Genomic DNA, 19,588 nt, shown 5'->3' on the forward strand with positions numbered 1-19,588 from the left:
AAACCCTAATGTAAATAATGAACATTGGGAGATAATAATGCACCAATGTAGGTTCATTAGTTGTAGCAAATGTACCATTCTGGTGGAGAATGTTGATAATGGGGGAGTCTGTGCATGTGTGAGGGCAATGGGTATGTAGATATCTCTGTAACTTCCTTTCAACTTTGCTGTGAACTTAAAATTTCTCTAAAAATAGTCTTTAAAAATGTTTTGGAATTACATGGTCATGATGATTGCATGTTTCTGTGATTATACTAAAACACACTGAAGTGTATACTTTAAAATGGTAAATTTTATGGAATTTGAATTATATTTCAATTTTAAAAATATGTTTTAGGTAGAAAAGGGAACCCTTGTGCACTGTTAGTGGGAATGTAAACTGGTGCAGCCACTAGGAAAACAGTATGGTGGTTCCTCCAAAAATTAAAAATAAAACTACCATATGATCCAGCAATTCCAGTTCTGGGTATTTTCCAAAGAACACAAAAACACTAATTTGAAAAGATATATGCACCTTTATGTTCATTGCAGCATTATTCATAATAGCCAAGATATTGAAGCAGCCTAAATGCCTATCCATAGATGAATATGTAAAGACGTTTTATATATACACAAGATGTATATATAATATACACAAATAGGATGTTATTCAGCCTTAAAGAAGAATGAAATCTTGCCGTTTAGGACAACATGGATGGGTCTGGAGGGTATTATGCTAACTGAAATAAGTCAGAGAAAGACAAATGCCATATGATTTAGCTTATATGTGGAATATAAAATATAAAATAAATGAAACATAAGTAAACAGAAATGGATTCATAGGTACTGAGCCCTAACAGTAAATTAAGACTGCCAAGGAAAGAGTGAAAATGGAGAATTCTGGGGGAAAACTAACATTTAGGGCAGATTCTTTTTTTTTTTTTTTTTTTGCGGTACGTGGGCCTCTCACTGTCGTGACCTCTCCCATTGCAGAGCACAGGCTCCATGGCCATGGCTTACGGGCCCAGCCGCTCCGTGGCATGTGGGATCTTCCCGGACCGGGGCATGAACCTGTGTCCCCTGCATCAGCAGATGGATTCTCAACCACTGCGCCACCAGGGAAGCCCCTAGGGCAGATTCTTAAAGTGTGATCTCAAACAAGGAGCTTCATCACGACCTGGGAACTTGGTAGAAATGCAAAATCACAGATCTTACTCCAGATGTTCTGGGTCAAAAACTCTGAAGGTGGGACCCAGTGGTTGGGTTTCAACAAGGCTTCCAGGTGATTGTCATGAAGTTAAAGGCTGAGGTCTGCTGAGACAGAGAATCAGAGAAAAGAACCAATAAAGGGGACTTTAAAGTGAACAGTTGGTAAAAGCAAAAATAAACAAATGGAATCTAATTAAATTTAAAAGTTTTTGAAGGGCTTCCCTGGTGGCGCAGTGGTTGGGAGTCCGCCTGCCGATGCAGGGGACGCGGGTTCGTGCCCCGGTCCGGGAAGATCCCGCATGCCGCTGAGCGGCTGGGCCCGTGAGCCATGGCCGCTGAGCCTGCGCGTCCGGAGAATGGGAGAGGCCACAACAGTGAGAGGCCCGCAAAAAAAAAAAAAAAAAAAAAAAAAAAAAAAAAAAAAAAGTTTTTGAATAGCAAAAGAAACCATAAACAAAACAAAAAGACAACTTATTGAATGGGAGAAAATATTTTCAAATGATATGACTGATAAGGAGTTAATATACAAAATATATAAACAGCTCATACAATTCAATATCAAGAAAACAAAAAAGCCAATTTTAAAAATGGGCAGAAGACTTGAATAGACACTTTTCCAAAGAAGACTCACAGATGGCTAACAGGCACATAAAAAGATGCTCAGCACTGCTAATTATAAGAGAAATGCAAATCAAAACCACAATGAGGTGTCACCTCATACTTGTCAGAATGGCTATCATCAAAAATTCCACAATTAATAGATGTTGGCAAGAATGAGGAGAAAAGGAACTCTAGTATATTGTTTTTGAGAATGTAAATAAGTGTAGCCACTATGGAAAGCACTTTGGAGGTTCCTCAAAAAACTAAAATTAGAAGTACCATGTGATCCAGCAATTTCACTCCTGCATATATCTAAAGGAAAAAAAAAACACTAATTCTAAAAGATACATGCACCCCAATATTCATAGCAGCATTATTTACAATAGCCAACATATGGAAGCAACCTAAGCATCCACCAAAAGGTGAATGGATAAAGATGTGGTGTATATACACATACACACATACACATACACACACACACACACACACACACACACACACACACACACACACTGGACTATTACTCAGTCCTAAAAAAGAAGGAAATTCTGCCATTTGTGACAGTGTGGATGAACTTGGAGAGTAATGTGCTTAGTGAAATAAGTCAGACAGAGGAAAAATACTCTGTTATCACTTACATGTGGAATCTAAATAATAAAACAAATGAATGTATATAACAAAGCAGGAACAGACTCACAGATATAGAGAACAAACTAGTGGTTACCAGTATGGAGAGAAGGGGGGAGGGGCAAGATAGAGGTATGGGATTAAAAGATACAAACTACTACGCATAAAAAAGATAAGCAATAAAAAAGAAAGAAAGAACAGTAAGGATAGTATGATTAAAAACAGGAGATGGAAATGTTTTAGAAACTATGGGAAAATTACAAGATGTAAAGAGTCTCACCAAGGCCAAGAACTGAAAAGAAAGTGAGTATCATAATGACTTTATAAGAGCCTTTTTCCTTTAGGTGCTTGACAATCTCTGAAAGATAAGTTTTAGTAGAGTTAGAATAGAATAAAGAATTGATGGAGAAGAAGGCAATTAGCAGTTGGAGTCAGCATGGGAAGATCAGGCTTCTGGATAGAGGTGGTGAAAAAGCAGAAATGGGAGATATTTCCAGGGAACAAGAAGGCTGAGAGACTGGTTACTTCTAAGATGGATAAGCAAGCTTTTTGCTACAAGAATAAATCTCTGCCAAGAGACTGATGTCTGATGAAAGAGAGAAAAGAATATGGAGAGAAGTGAGGAGAGAAGAGTCTCTGACACTAGAAGATGGATTAGCTTTGGACTGGTATTAGCTAATATCCAAGGAGGAACAAAAGAACAGAGCATTCCAGACTTGACACATGATTTTAATTGGAATTAAGTCTCTTGGTTATTTATTTAAATGATAGGTCTATCTTCTTTTGAATCCTCTGTGTACATCAAAAAGCTTTCAGTGTTTACTTCATGGCAATAAAAGGTAAAGTGTGAAGTGTGGTCTCATGTATAAAGATCTCCTGATGAGAGCTTTCAATTATAAAACTCCATGTTTTAATTTAAATTATAAAAAGAATAAGCAGAGAAACTGATTTTCTCAATATTTAGGGCTATTATCTAAATCAAAATAAATTTCCTATAGAAATTTTATGGGAGTCATTCATTCAGTAAAAATTCACTAAAGACTAGTATATGTCAAGCACTGTCTTTGTTTTCTGTGTTCTTACATATCTGAAAACAATCAGACAAGGTCTTTTTATCATGGACCTCACATTTTAGTCAGGAAATGGAGCAAAAATTAAACAAATAGATATTTTAATATTTCAAATAAAGAGGAAACATCAAAGTGACAAGTGCTATGCAGAGAAATAGAAGATGATGGTGTGGTAGAGAGTGAGTGACTGGTTGACTATATTAGACGGAGAGTGTATTACTTAGGAAAGTGCTATGGCTGTGACAAGTAAATGCACAAATTTTAGTGGTTTCACATTTACATTCTAATCCAATGGAGTTCAAGTACAGAGAAGGGGCCCCATTAATTCATTTGGAGACATAGGCTGATGCCAACACTGCCATATTCAATGCTTGCCTTCTAAGCTTGCTCTGGATGATCACGTAGAAGGAAAAGAACATGGAAGATGGTACATTGGAGGTTTTCACATTTCTATCCAGGGAACCACATTCATCACTTCTGCTGATATTCCATTGGCTAATGCTTAGTTGTATGGTTCCCCTAGCTCTCCACCTTGAAACTGCAAGAGAGACTAGGAAACATAGCTTAGCCATGTGCCAGGGAAAATGGAAAACCTACTTTTGATGAAGGGTTAGTAGTCCTTCTACAAATTGTCAGATCCCACAGGCTATGATTAGAAGCTGGTAGACAGTTTTAGGAATAGAATGGTAAAATTTGATTTATATGTTTCAAAGAGCACTCTGACTATGAATATGAATAAGAGAATGACAAGAGTAGGAGCATGGAGGTCAGTTAGAAGGCTTTTATAGTGAGAGAAGATGCTGACTTAATGGCAACTTGGACTAGAGTATAATTCTAGTGGAGATGGAGATAAGCAGAAACACATTGAGAATGAACTGGAAGCTCTTCAAAAGAGAGATACACATTGGAAAAAGGACTAGGCACAATTCATGAATATAGGTCTTCTCCACACTTCCTCTCAGCTGCTTCTTCTTAGCTCTTATTTCTTATCAGAGATGTTTTCACTTTAAAAATGTTTTATTAATTCTGCACCCAACTAACTTTGGTGGCCAGATTTAGTTTTATTCAACAACATTAAATGAGTGTGGCATTTTCCCCAGCTGTCATTATTGGGTGCTTGGATGAGGTCCCCTTCTATACACAAAAAGAACACGGATTTCAAAGAAGAGCTCACACAAGTTAAATCCACTCTCCACTTCTGCAATAAGGTTGGAGCTAAATCCAGAAGTGAGAACCTCCAGCAGCTGGGGCAGGGCAGAGGGAAATGGAGCCCATTTCATGCACATGTGACAGTCATGATTCATAATGGGAATCTGGGTCAGAATTTGCAGCTGGGGAAGCACCAGGAAAAGATTACTTTTATTAAAAAGCATGTACTTAATGACAGCTCAGAGCTGGAGTTGGGGGTGAATTGCAGAGCTGGAAGGGGGAAAGCAAATTAATTTGTTGACTTTTAAAGCCCTCTTACAGTGAAATAGGCCCCCTCCTGTTTTAGCATTGTGTTATAACTAAAGAATTTTCAGGGTAACCTCAAAGCAAGGGTGAGTGTGATGCAATGTGAAAGCAAATAACTTACATTGGGTACCTCCTCAGCCTTGTGAACTGCAAAAGCTTTGGGCTGTGGTTTCTATGTACAAAGTAAACAAAGCCTAGCCATTGGTCAGGATTATATTCCTTAACAGGCAATATCACCTCCAGAGAAGTTGATGCCCTTGTAAACAATGTCCTTCATTTTATACTACAGTTATTATTGATCATTGGACCCCACAGAGAGACCCTGTTGACAGAAGCTGGCACCCACGTACCAGGAAACAAAGACATTCAAATATACATTAAGTCAATATGTTAAAATGGTGGGAATTAGATGAAAGTTTTCAAGCCATAGCATGTTAGTTCTAAAATAACCCTAATGACATGAAAATATTTGCAACTTTCACAATAACTAGGCTGTATCTTTTTGGCCATGCATTGAGCAAGGCAATGAAATACAAAACAAGACTTCTGTCATCAAAAGACCAGCAATCTAGGGAGAGCTAAAAGATATGGATACATTAACACATAATTAATAATCAAGTCATCTGCAGGAAAAAGTCAGAGAAAGTAAGATTTGATAAGCATCTTGAAGGGAGTGGTATCTGATAGGCAGAGGCCAAGAATCTGAAATCATAAACAAGTCATTAGTTGAAAGTAAGAGTGTAAAAGTGGTAGACAGGAAGCCTGTTATTAATATTTTTTTTAAACAGCAAGATTTAGAAGATCACAGACATGAAAAATTATGAATTAGAATACTATCACTGAATATATATGAAGATTCAGGAAATATTTCAAAGAAAAGTAAAATATTTAGTGTATTTGAAACTACTGTGATATGCCATTTTATGCTCTCTGAAATATACTTTGAATAACTCTTTAAAACTTGGAACAATTGTAATAGAGAATATCAACTGGATAAAGGATCTAAATTTAATTTTATTGAGTTATACTAATTTTATCTTATATTATTTGATGTTAGGGCACTTAGATAATATTCAAATTTTTTATTCCTTCAGAAGTATACACTGAGAACTTGATATACAAAAGACACTTGGCTAAATTTTATCATTGAATTCATATATGCTAGTGCTTTTATATAAGTGCTATATCGCCAATTCAAAGGCACAACATCATAAACTAAGTCCTAAGTAATTAACAAACATTTATATTTGGACTATTTGATGATTGATTCTCATATCCCAGATTTCTTAAATTGTTAACACACTATAATTAATGAAAATTATTTACAAATACTTACAACATGAGACTCTTTGGTTTTGATGTGAAATGTGGAATAATAGAATTGATATTGACTGGGCAGCCAATGCCATTCTGGACCTGCTTCTCCCACTAAACTGCATAAACTTTCACAAGTGACTTGGTTTCTGGGCTTTTCTAGTCTAGAAAATGGGTCATTGGACTAGATTATGTTGTTTGTTCTTTCCTTCTCTAAAAACTATGTTTTCTATGTGTTCCAAAATGGTAGCAATGTATCATGTGTATTTCTGGTCTCATCACATATGGCAAGCCATTGCAGCCTGGGTAAGAATTCTTCCTGTAAACATAGCATTATATTCCTACTTCTAGATGTGAACAATGATAGACTTAGAGCTGTCACAGTGTCACTGAAGTAGGCCCAGCTTTCACTTCCAACTGGGACCTAGTGTCAGACTTCTACCAAGTAATGAACAGAGCAACAAAACCAACAGTAATTCTAATGCAGCCATGTATGACCATCATCATCCTTAGACATAGGCACAGAGCTTGAAAAAAGGGTTTGGACATGAACACCTTCCATATACTAGATAAAGTTAATTTCCAATTTTGGTATATTCAACTTGGGTAGAATAAGCGAAAAAACAATCAATCAATCAATCAATCAATAAACAGACAAATAAGTATCGAATTTATTCAGGATTCAAATCTGATTTTAAAATCTAATACTTAAGTTTCATCAAGAAGATACATTTTTAACGCATCAGGACCAGGGAATAGTCTGAAAGCACCATAGATCACAAAGACAGTAATAAATAAATGACAAAATAATTAGAGCCGACATTGCATTATACACATTGTGTCTGGCCCTGTTATAAGCATTTCACATGTTAGCTCATTTAGTTCATTTAATCTTCCCAATGAAACTATGAAGAAGGTACTATTATTATTCATATTTTACAGATGATGAAAGTAAGTAACAGAGTTTCAGTAACTTGCTCAGGATCATACAGCTGATAAGAGGCAAAAAATTGGTTTTCAAATTAAAACAGCCTGGGTCTGGAATCTGGACTCTTAATCATTTACTACACTGCTCCTGCATGACTATTGAGAAGAAAGACAAGAACAACAAAACAACCAACAACCTGGGTAGGTAGATTTAAAGAGACATTGCTGTGCAAAGCCCTCTTGTCAGTGTACCACTCTTGCTCCAAACTGCTCCCATTCCCCCCAGCTCCTTGTCAACAAATGTTCAAGGAATCATAAACTGTTCCGAAGAAGGATAAAAGGGGATCCCTGTTGTCAAGTGGTGGTGATAACAGAGACATAGGAGGGCAAGCTCTTGCCAGGGAGCAGTAGATACAGGCCTGCACGGAAGAGGAAAGAATGTATAAAGTGCAGAAAAGAGAGGGAAGAGTTCAAATGTCCTCCTTACTGTCCCTGAGATGGTGCTTGGAAACCTCAAATTTGTCACTTCTTTGAGTCAAGGCACTATATAAAAATACAAATATTATACAGTGATGCTATTACATTAAATTATCATTGGGGATTTATCAGCTTATTTATGTTGATTGTTTTCCTCACCTGTCATATTAGCAGACCTGCTGCTTCCATGGAAGACCAACACAGGTGAGGCTTCATAGACAGAGGCCCACATAAACGCATGCATACCTGGCAGGAATGTGAAAGGGAGAGAGGCAAAATGGGCTAAAAGTGTCTTTTATGGCTTTTTTGATTTTTTGATTTTTTTTTTGATTTTTGATTTTTTGATTTTATTATGGCTTTTATGATTTCATACAGTATGCTTTGTCATTAATAATCAGGGAAAGACTCTTTGGGAATGAAATGATTGTGCAGTGCTACATTAGATTTGCTGATTCAAAAGAAAACAAAACACTTAACATTATTTCTCTCCATTATTTCTTCTCCCTAAAGGGAAAATAAAATTTCCCAATTCATGGAAGAGCAAAATCTTCGCCATTTCTTTTTTCTCCTCCTTTCAGTAAAATATGTTTTGGTTATCTAGGACCCTTTATGACATATTCCAAAGAGCATCACTGATCTTCTTGGCTACACTGTCACTGCAATTTCTGGGACTTAATGCCTTGTAGAGGTTCCCTGGATGCCCAATGAACTGTTTTAGAAATCTGTTCTGCTTTGTTTTCCATTTTCTGGTTTCTTCTACCATGTCCAAAGTTACTTAGTCTGACTTCCAGAAAGCAGATGGATGAAGTCTCTGAGAACAAAGGCTCCTTGGCTAAGTAAATAACTGGGGAGGTTATTGGACTTTGCATCAACAAACTGCTTTGCCCACAAACTGCTTTTGTGGGGTCATTTCTACATTTCCCATGTGTATTACTAAATGTGTGAATTTTAGGAAGAGTAGGAGCTGAATTGGTGCCTGTAGAAATAATTATTTGGAAAAAAACATGTTTCTAGGTTTCAAATGCAACTCTTCTGGTTAGAACTTCAGTTTTAACAAAATTAAAAAAAAAATTCTGTACATAGACATGTCTCTATATATGTATGTATGTATATGTGTGTATATATACATATACACATGTATACATACATATATATATTATATTGGCTTTTACATTATTTGTTACATTGCATTTTATTTGTCCCTTAATTTTATTTAAGCTAAATATTATTATAAATGCTAATTGTTTTCTTTCTTTTATTTTAATATTGACAAGTAAGTATTTTGGTTAAAATTAGGGCTACAGTTTGAATATCTTTCCCCTTATCTAAAGGATGAACAAAAGAATGTTACTCCTGAGTAGAATACATGTAGAAAGGTAATACTGGTAAGCTTTTTTTAAAAAGTTATTTTCTTGGAAGCAGAATAAAATGAGATCTGAGTCTACTATTCAAATTCAATATTTTCTTCCTTTTTAGTTCACAAGTGAAGTATTCCTTCTCAGGGACCTTCAAATTAATGAACATCTCTTTTCCATTGATATAATAGATCCTTAGCCATCTGTGGAAGAAATTGAAGGAGTTGCCTGCAAATGTGTGACTGAAAAATCTGTTATGGGTAAGGTTATATGATAAAATAGTTCTACTGAGATTTGTGATGCTGACCATATGCCCATTCTCCATATCAGAGTACTGAGCTATGGAAAGAGTCCCAGAGAGCTAGGAACCACCTTACCAAGCAAATCAGACAACTATCTATATAAGCCTAAAGTGCATGACTCACTTATAAAGCTTGATGTGAGAACATGTCTTAGAGTAGACTTTTCTAAAATCTTGGCTAAAACTGTGGGGAGAATTATGTCTGAAAAACAGACTTTTTCACCCTCCAGCCAGTTCTTTGGAGAATCAGAGACCTGCCTCACACCTCTATTAGAAACAGACCAATATGATGGAAATCGTTTCAAAGATAATTTTGTCAAATGAGTAATTCACCGAAAATAAATTGTTAATTTCGGGTAGTGTTTTACCATGATCTTGTTAAAGCCAATCAAGAGCAAGCCCTTTAGAGGGCAAACTCTTGCCTTTAACCCACCACACAATCACTGCTACATTATGCTTGAAGAAAAATCCAGAAATGTACCGTCAGAGAATGATACAGTGTGTGCTTTTCCCCCACAATTATTTCACTAAAATCCTTTTCTGCAGAGCATCTAAGAAAACTATTATGATGAGGAACACATTTAGGGAGAAGATAACCTAGCACATGGGAAAAAGAAACCCACAAAGGCAGAAATTAGCAGAGCCCATTCAAATACTACCTAAGGAAATGGTGAACTGGCACTCAAACTCTGCACACTGCCCAATTGGGAAGATAATCCTTTTTGAGTCATTCGATTATCTCCTATGATTCTGATTCTATGCTTACAGAGCAGTCATCTATTATAGTTTGGCTTCTAGTGCAGATTTGCCTGCAAGGATAGAACATACTGGCTCGGCCAACAAAGCCACTACAACCCCGTGCTTTGACTTCGCTGGAACTTCCAGTTCTTCCAATCCCTCAATCTTTTTCTTTCTTTGCTTTGCTCCTCATCCAACTTAGAGTCCATGAATGGTTCCAGAACTTTGGTTTGCTACTTGCCAGCATTCTAAACTCCCTTGTTTCATTTCTTGTTATTCATAGGATGAAATCATAGCTCTGTATGAATTTTAACTATGTTTCTACATTTGCACCCAAACTGCTGAATTCTGGTGGAGAATGTCTCAAAATAATTGCTTAATTTATGGTTACTAACTTCATATAGGACCTCAATACTGCCTAGAAAACACTATATTTTCTCATTGCAATCAGTCTCCAATACTCCACAGTGACTTTTTCAAATCTTCTCTATTGCTGTCAGATCTCCAAAGCCCTTACCTCCTCTTGCTTTCTTTCCAAAGAGAAAATGGAGGCATCCAGAGGGAATGTTCTCATCTTCCCACCAGAAGGCATACAAGTCTACCTATAATTTGTATGAATCTTTCCTTTCTTCCCTTTTATTACAATGAAGAATGGAACTGGCTCCCATTTGAGGCCAGCCCAATAGCCATGCTTTGTATCACTATCTTCACCTTTTCAGACAACTTATACTACTAATTGTCACTGCCCTTCACATGCACATTTACCTTTCCACAACTGCCTCCTCATTAGCCTAAAAAAAGCTCACATTTCTTCAATAAAACACACACACATGCACTGCACTCATTCCAGAAACCTCTGCTTGCTTCACAGCAGCCACTCTTCTTCTCATCCAAACTTTTCTAAAAATTTCTCTGGATTCAGTGTGGTTTTTCTTTAATTGTCTTTAGTTGTATCTGGTGCTTCTTTGATCAGGGTTAATTTAAACTAGCTTTTTAATTTCTTCTTTTCTTTTAAATGCCTTCTTGAGTCAACTTTGAGAATTTGTATTTTCTCAGAGTCATCAATTTAACTTCAGATGTCCAAATAGATCTATATAAATCTGTAAAATTGATTTCTTGTAACTTTTATGTATCTTATCAATAGCTTTAGCTAAGACTTCTTTCTCATTCATAATATTGTTTATCCTTTTTTTCTTTATTGTTTGATTATTGATTCAAAGATTTGTCTAATTCACTGAAGTTTTCAAAGAACTACTTTGGGATTTATTAATAAGTTAAAACAAATTTTTTATCTAAGTTTATTTGATTTACAATCTTGTGTTAGTGTAAATCCTTGTTGCTTATCCGTTTTATGTCAGTAGTTTGTATCTGTAAATCCCATAAGAATTCATTAATAAGTTCTTAGGTTCATATTTGTATTGATTAATTTCTGCTTCCATCTTTAGTAATTATTTTATTCTACCAACTTGAATTTTACTTTGTTGTTTATCCTTTGGTTTCATTGCTTCATTTTATCTTTTATCTTTTCTTTTTAAGCAAATGTATTTAGAGCTATAAATGTCCCACTTTGTACCATCTTATCCACTTTCCATTGGTTTCATACTATTACATTTTCATTGTCATTTATTTATAAATAATCTCTAATTTTGGTTTTGACTTTTGCTTTAAACCAAAAGTTATGTAAGAGTGTATTTTTAGCTCTCCGTATACAAAAATCTATATTTCTATAAAAATATAATTCTTGTTTCTAAGACATATTCTGAGAGAGGTTCATGCATATCTGTGTTTTGTGTTGGTACCCATTTTCTAAAAGGTCTACCTAAAAGTGTTCACTAAAACCAACTAAACCAAAGTATCAATAAATATACATTACTTATGAAGACTCATACGATACTTCTTTACATGAGTTTTTCTCACAATTGTGTCTACAATATTTTTAACTGAGCTGTTTCACTTATTTCAAACTTTCTATATTTGTTTTAATTTACTTAACAAATCAGTACTTTTTAAGCAAATGAAATATTATACAAAAAAGAAAACCTAATCATATTAGTTTCCTTCCATTATTCCCACCTCTTAACTTAATAAATGTTAAATTTCTGGTGTGTGTATTTCCACAGTTTTGTCCTGGATCATCATAAGCAACTATTTATCTACCTTAAAGTAAGGAGAAGGTGGCTATATATTTCTGGAAGAGAGGATCTGGTATGTAATAATAAGTCATTATAAAGATAGGCCTCTGTTAATTTATAGGATCTATGAGGGAAATGCAAAATTCATCTCCTAAGTCTTTTCTCTTTAAATAAATATATATATATATATATAGAGAGAGAGAGAGAGAGAGAGAGTGAAGAAAGAAGCAAAGTTTCCCAGACATTTTTCTTAGGTCCTAGATTTAAAATGCACCCATGTCATGTCCCTGGGAAATGATATCATCTTGGAAATATTTTTTAAGTGTATGCTATGAACTAAATGTTTTTGTCTCCCCTCCAAATTCATATGTTTAGATCCTAATACCCAAAGTGATGGAATTTGAAGGTGGAGCCTTTGGGAGGTAATTAAGTCACAAGAATGAAGCCCTCATGAATGGGATTAGTGCTCATACAAGAAAATACACTAGACATAATCTCTTTCTTGGCCATGTGAAGTTACAGTAAGGAAGTAGTCATCTGCCAACCAAGAAGAGGGCTTATGGGATCTTCTGACCTCTTGATCTTGGACTCTCCAGCCTCTAGAACTGTGGGAAATAAATGTTTGTTTTTTAAGCCATCCTCTATGATATGACATTTTATTATAGAAGCCCAAACTGTATAACCGTGTGTAACAGTGTACCATTCAGTTCTCTCTCTTTCTCTCCAATTTACATACATAAATAATCTGGAGTCTATATTACACAGCTATAATAATCCAGACAGTGTGGTATTGGCTAAAGAATAGATAAATATATCAGTGGAACAGAATAGAGAGCCCAGAAAAAGATCCACATAAATATAAACTCATCTTTGACAAAGGAGCAAAGTCAATACAATGGAACAAAGATAGTGTTTTCAACAGATAGTGCTGCTAAACTAGACAACTACATGCAAAAACAAAATGAATCTAGACACATACCTTACACCCTTTACAAAATTAACTCAAATTGGATCATAAACGTAAATGTAAAACACAAGTCTATAAGACTCTTAAAAGATAACATAGGAAAAAACATAGATGACCTTGGATATGGCAATGACTTTTTAGACTTCAAATACCAAAGGCATAATGTAAGAAAGAAATAACTGATAAGCTGGACTTCATGTAAATTTAAAACTGCTGTGTGAAAAACAATCTCAATACAATGAGAAGAAAAGACACAGATGGGAGAAAATATTTACTAAAGACGCCTAAGATAAAGGATTAGTATCCAAAGAATTTTTAAAATTCAGCAATAAGTAAATAAGCAATCCAAATAAAAAATGGGCCAAAGACCTGAACAGACATTTCACCAAAATATATTTCATATCACATGTCATCAGGAAAATGCAAATCAAAACACTGAGATACCACTACATATCTACTAGAATGGCCAAAATCTGGAACACTGAGAGCTCCAAATACTAGTGAGAATGTGGAGCAACAGGAAATTTCATTCATTGCTGATGGGAATGCAAAACAGTACAGCCACTTTGGAAGACTGTTTGACCACTTTCACAGACAAAACATACTCTTACCATATGATCCAGCAACGTGCTCTTGGTATTTACCCAAATGAGTTGAAAACTTATGTCCACAAAAAAACCTGCACATGGATGTTTATAACAGCTTTATTCATAATTGTCAAAATTGAAAGCAACCAAGATGACCTTCAGTAGGTGAATGGATATATAAACTGTGTTACATTCAGACAATGTAATACTATTCATTTCTAAAAAGAAATGAGCTACCAAGCCATGAAAATACATGGAGGAATCTTAAGAGCATATCTAAAAATACAGTACTGTGTGATTCCAACTATATGACATTCTGGAAAAGGCAAAACTATGGAGACAGTAAAAAGGGGCAGTGGTTGCCTGGGGTTGGGGTTAGGGGGAGAGATGAATAGGAAGAGCACAGAGGATTTTCAGGGCAGTGAAATTACTTTGTATGATATTATAATGATAGGTATGTGTCATTATACATTTGTCCAAACCCATAGAAAATACAACATCAAAAGTCAACAGTAATGTTAACTATGGACTTTGGGTGATTATGATTTGTCAATGTAGGTTCATCAATTGTAATTAATGTACCACTCTGTAAGCACAATGGGAGAGGCCATGCATGTGCAGGGGTAAGGGGTATGTAGGAAATCTCCATGTCGTTCTCTAAATTTTGCTGTGATCATTGCACTGCCCTAAAAAAAAAAGTTTTAATTTTAAAAATCTGGAGATTAAAAAAGAAAGCATACCTAGATGAGTTAGTTAAATTCAACCTAGAGAGATGATGCCCATTTGTGAGATGGGATCCTTGGATTATCATGCCCCAAACCTAAGCTCCTCTGAATGCCTTGTAGTTCTATATTTTTGAAATCAAGAGTATGAAAAGAACCTAAAAATCTGCCTATTTCAAACTGTTCTTTTCACTTTTGGGGGAGAACATCATTTAAAAATGAGAGAATAGGGCTTCCCTGGTGGCACAGTGGTTGAGAATCTGCCTGCCGATGCAGGGGACACGGGTTCGTGCCCAGGTCCGGGAGGATCCCACGTGCTGCGGAGCGGCTGGGCCCGTGAGCCATGGCCGCGGAACCTGAGCGTCCGGAGCCTGTGCTCTGCAAAGGGAGAGGCCACAACAGTGAGAGGCCCGCTCACCGCAAAAAAAAAAAAAAAGAAAAGAAAAGAAAAAGAGAGAATACAAAATACAAAGAAAAAAAGAGAAACAATTTCAACTATTATGGAATGACATTTATCACACTTCAATATGCTCTACTTGCATTTGGCTTACAGTTCACACTATTTAGTGTCTAAATTTCCTATTTGTGCAAACAATTCTGTGAACCTAAATAAGCCAGTTATGCAGCTTCCTCTACCTGTCAGAAAGGTAAAACTTAGGAAGGTCAGGATTATTTTACCTCTAAATTGAGGAATGTCTACATCAAAGAAACCTTTGAGTGACCTTAGCTATGCTCTGGTTACTAACTAGTCCCAATTTAGCATGAGGACATGTATCATTTTCAGGAAAAAACTTCAAAGAAAACAGGGTTCTGGATGCCTATGATGGATGCTAAGTGATGAAATCCCAACTCTGATGCTAATTATTTGATTTGAAGTTATGACACACATTACACAACCTGTTTTTTAAGAGGTTTTGATGAATAAAAGCAATACAGCAATAAGTTTTCAATAAAAAAGCCACATTTGCAAGTGTATTATACACACTTTCTAACACCCAAGCACTGAGGTTTTTAACAGTATTTCTATTTCTCAATAGAAAAATAAAATAAACAACTTAAAACAATTGTGAAAGGACAATATGGGACCATGTAAATAAATTTTGCAGCTAAATAACAGACTACTAGGCAGCCATGAAACTGGATATATGGATTCATATTTATGTTTATTGCCATGAGAAACTATCATGTCATATTGAGTATTAAATCAGATTACAAAATACGTGTGTATGATGATTCCATTTGGTTGTGGGATATGTGTGTATACATGTACCTACATATGCATATATATGTATATTTGACAACATACATGCATACATATATACAAACAGTTTTGAGTCTCTGTTTTCAGATTCTTTCCTCACGTTAACTTGTAGGTCAGAAGTATTTTCTCCCTCTTTCATCTAGTTTATAGATGTGTATGGCCAAATGTTTTTGCCAGGCAGAGTTTCTGATGTTTTCTTGGGGCAGGGTTTCTGACAGCTGTTTTGCCCCCTCAGTGGCTCCAATTTTCATCAGACAGGCCCAACACAATCCCAGTTTTCTCTGGTTTGATTCTAGCTTCCGACACAGACTCTCACCCTTCGGCCCTGAAAACTCTTTCTCTTCCATTTGTTCCTTTAGCCTAAGATTGGTGATGACTTCATCTGCTTACCATATTGTTTCCAGTTTGGCTTTGGGTTCATCCATCACCAGTGGAAACAATATTCAACTCCTCTGGTTTTATTTCCTAAGGGTTCCTATGTGGCTATTGGGTCTTGCCTAGTGGATACACACCCTCCCACACACAGACACACAGAGAAATGCTGTTGAAACATCTACTGGCTTCCAGGCAATCTTATTCCAGAACCCACTCTCTTGACCCTCAGGCTACATTTCTCCCTTAATTGAATTTACCCTCACCTGGAATGTTTAAATAGATTTGGCTTACTCTGGGAAGACTAGTGTGCTCCCTGAGTTTTCTGTTTATTTCTAGAATCTAATAGTCTTGTGGCTTATTGCTTCAAGTGTCTGTTTTCACTGGACTTGATCTCATTTATCTTCCTGTTATTATTTATACAGAGCTGTTCAGTTACTTTGTCTCTTTTCTTGAGATTATGCCTTCTGGGCCTCCCCTTTCTCATTCAGAGTGGCCTATTATGGCATTTTACTAAATAAAGACAGTTCCTTTCCTTAAAAAAATCTCTTATAATGCTTATAAATAAAATATAAAACAATTATTTTCTCATAAAATAACAAAAAATGAATTGTTATTTTACAACAATTTCTCACTCTTCTACAGGGACTATTTCTGATTGATGAGATTATGGATGACCTTCTTTATGGCAATTTAAAATTATTTTTATAATGAGCACAAAATACCTGTGTGATTAAGATAACTCTGCCAACCACAATAACTGTTCGCATTTTTCCAAGAAATAAACTAGCTATGAGTTTAGAATATGTAAACTAAATTCACCACTACCTCAAACTTGAGATATATTTGTCAAGCAAAGATGTAAATGATTTAACACATAGACATTAAGATTAAATGCTTAATAAAAGGGGGGAAGAGGGCACTTTACTCATTTTCACACAGAAAAAGATGATAATTGTTATAGAATAATTTCTTAGTTTCTGCAGAATTGCATTTTGTCACAGGCTTTGCCTTAAATTGGTGCTTAATTTTTAGTAGTAGTATAAAGTGATAAGAAAAGTAAAGAACAGAAAAACTGTTGTGAATGTATTATTCAGGATATAATTCATTATTCACTCCAACAATTCTCCAAGAAACTGAGAATCTATTGTCGCAATTATATAAACTATTACTTACAGTAAACAGACCATTGAAAATAGCTTAAATATATATAGGACTCAGAGATTTCATCTTAATGGTATCTGTTGTAATGAGATTTGACCTGTATAGAGCTCTCTACAAGACAAGTACTTAGAGGAACACAAAGAGAATGTAGAGAATGAATAATATTGAATCTCACCCAGTTTAGTGAGACCCATGTCAAAAGAACCTATCCTAAGTATCAAAATACTTTATCAAGAACAAAGGGGTTTCTGAAGAAAAAGGGAGAAAAGAAAAGAGAAGATATGTAGCTAGATGATAACTTTACATTTTCTCTTCAATTCACAGCTCTTAGCTAACAAGCATTGTTGAACATCTAGGTGACAGTCAATGTACAAGATACCAGACTACCTGAGAGTAAGAGTTCTTCCTTTCAGAGAACTCTCACAGTAGAGGAAAGGAAAGGCAAATACTCATAATACAACACCCTGTGGCAAGTGGCTTATGCAGATACTAAGTGTGCTATAGGAGCCCTGGTAATTGCAGGGGGCAATGGAGAGCTAACCCTATCTGGGGCTTACATCAGGACAAAGACTCTCTTTTTGACCAAACTTTAGTTAGGCTCCTCTGAGCCCTCGTCTCCATTAACCTTGACTTTGGCTCTATCTGGTTGTTGCCTTGTCCAGGCTAGTCTTAGCAAAGAATCTTGCTAAGCCACAGCCCTACTCTTGATACCTGATCAAGTTCCTCATCTCCCAACTTTGATGTCTAAGTCCTTGACCCGTCTTTAGCAAGAATCCTATTAGGTCAGTTTAGCAAATGTCCCCCTGCCCTTGAAGCCCCCTTTTATTAGTAATTGTCTATCTACTGACCACCCCCCGCATCCTGCTCATTAGCTGTAATCTCCACTTGTCCTTGTTGTATCCAGAGTTGAGCCTAATCTCTCTCTCCTATTGCAATACCTCTCTTGTAATAGTCTTGAATAAAGCCTTACCATTTTAGCACGTGTTAGAATATTTTTTTCTTTAATAGAAGGCCTTGCGGAAGGGGTTACAATAGACCTAAACAATAAAGGACAAGGAAGAGCAGAGCAGGGAAGAAAGCAGTGAAGAACACTCTTTTATTCCTTCCTCTTCTTCACTGGCAGAGGAAAGGAATTTGCAAGAGCAGACTGCTTTGAGAATCGGATATGTTTGGAGCAGCATGGATTTGGTGTGGTTGGAGAATAAGATGCAAGTGACCTGGTGCTGTGAGATGAGGCTGGAGATGGCCAGGGACTGCGCTTGCAGGAAGAACCTTGTATAACCAACAAAGAAATTTGTATTTACACTAAATAACATTTTAATTTTATCCAGGGAAGGATTTTAAGCATACATGTGGCACGGTTGGATTTTCAGTTTAGAAAGATCATGTGGCAGCTGAGTTGAGCATGAATTGAGAGATGTGTGATTAGTGGGCTGTGTGCCTAAGGAAGCTCAGAGATCATTGAGTAGTGAGGCTCTCAGTGAAGATCAGAGGGCAGAGCATATGGGTGGCACTGGACTGATTTATCTAGACAGCTACAAGGGATAGGATTCCATCGCCATGGGTGTTGAAGTAAAGAGTAAAAAGGCTGGGGTGATTCCTCGGTTTCCCTGATTGGGGTGACTGGAAGGGTGTTGGCTCATTTATTGAAATAGAATATACGAGAGGAGGGAGGAGGCTTGTGGAAAAGATGATGATTTCACTTTTTTCCTTAAATCCCATTATGAGAAATTTAGAGAATGGAAATTGCTAAATGGCTATTCAGTCTTTGGAATAAGCTGTGTAAGACCAAATTACAGTAATTCATAACTATAATCATTCTAAATCCATTTGATTTTAATATGTTTCAAATATTTTTACTGTATAATTTACAAGAAAATTGTTCTATATTAAAATGGTCATTTTCTCTAATTGCATATTACCAAATCAGGATAGACTATGAAACAGAAATGTGTTTGGGTAAATTTGCAAGGCAGGATGAGCTACAATTGCTGAAGTAGCTCATTGCTGAGCAATTCTGTATAGAACAGGTCAGAAGATACCAAGAATGTTTTATTTCTGATGGTTAATTTTAATTTATTTATACTGAGAAGCACAGTGAAGTTAAATTATCATTAATACTGAGGGTTTTTCTCTCTCTCCCTCTCTCCTTCTGTCTCTCATTGATGTATTAAGTCATTCATAGACGTGAGCTGATTCAAAAGAATGTTCTTAACTTTTGACAAAGACCATTTTAACTAGAAAGCAGAGTGTTAGAGAATTTCCCAAAGGAAACTTTACTTAAATATAGATAGAAAATACATGTTGGAATGATAAGTTTATTAAGCTATT

The sequence above is a fragment of the Kogia breviceps genome, chromosome 2 (assembly GCF_026419965.1).
Source record: "Kogia breviceps isolate mKogBre1 chromosome 2, mKogBre1 haplotype 1, whole genome shotgun sequence".
NCBI lineage: Eukaryota > Metazoa > Chordata > Mammalia > Artiodactyla > Physeteridae > Kogia > Kogia breviceps.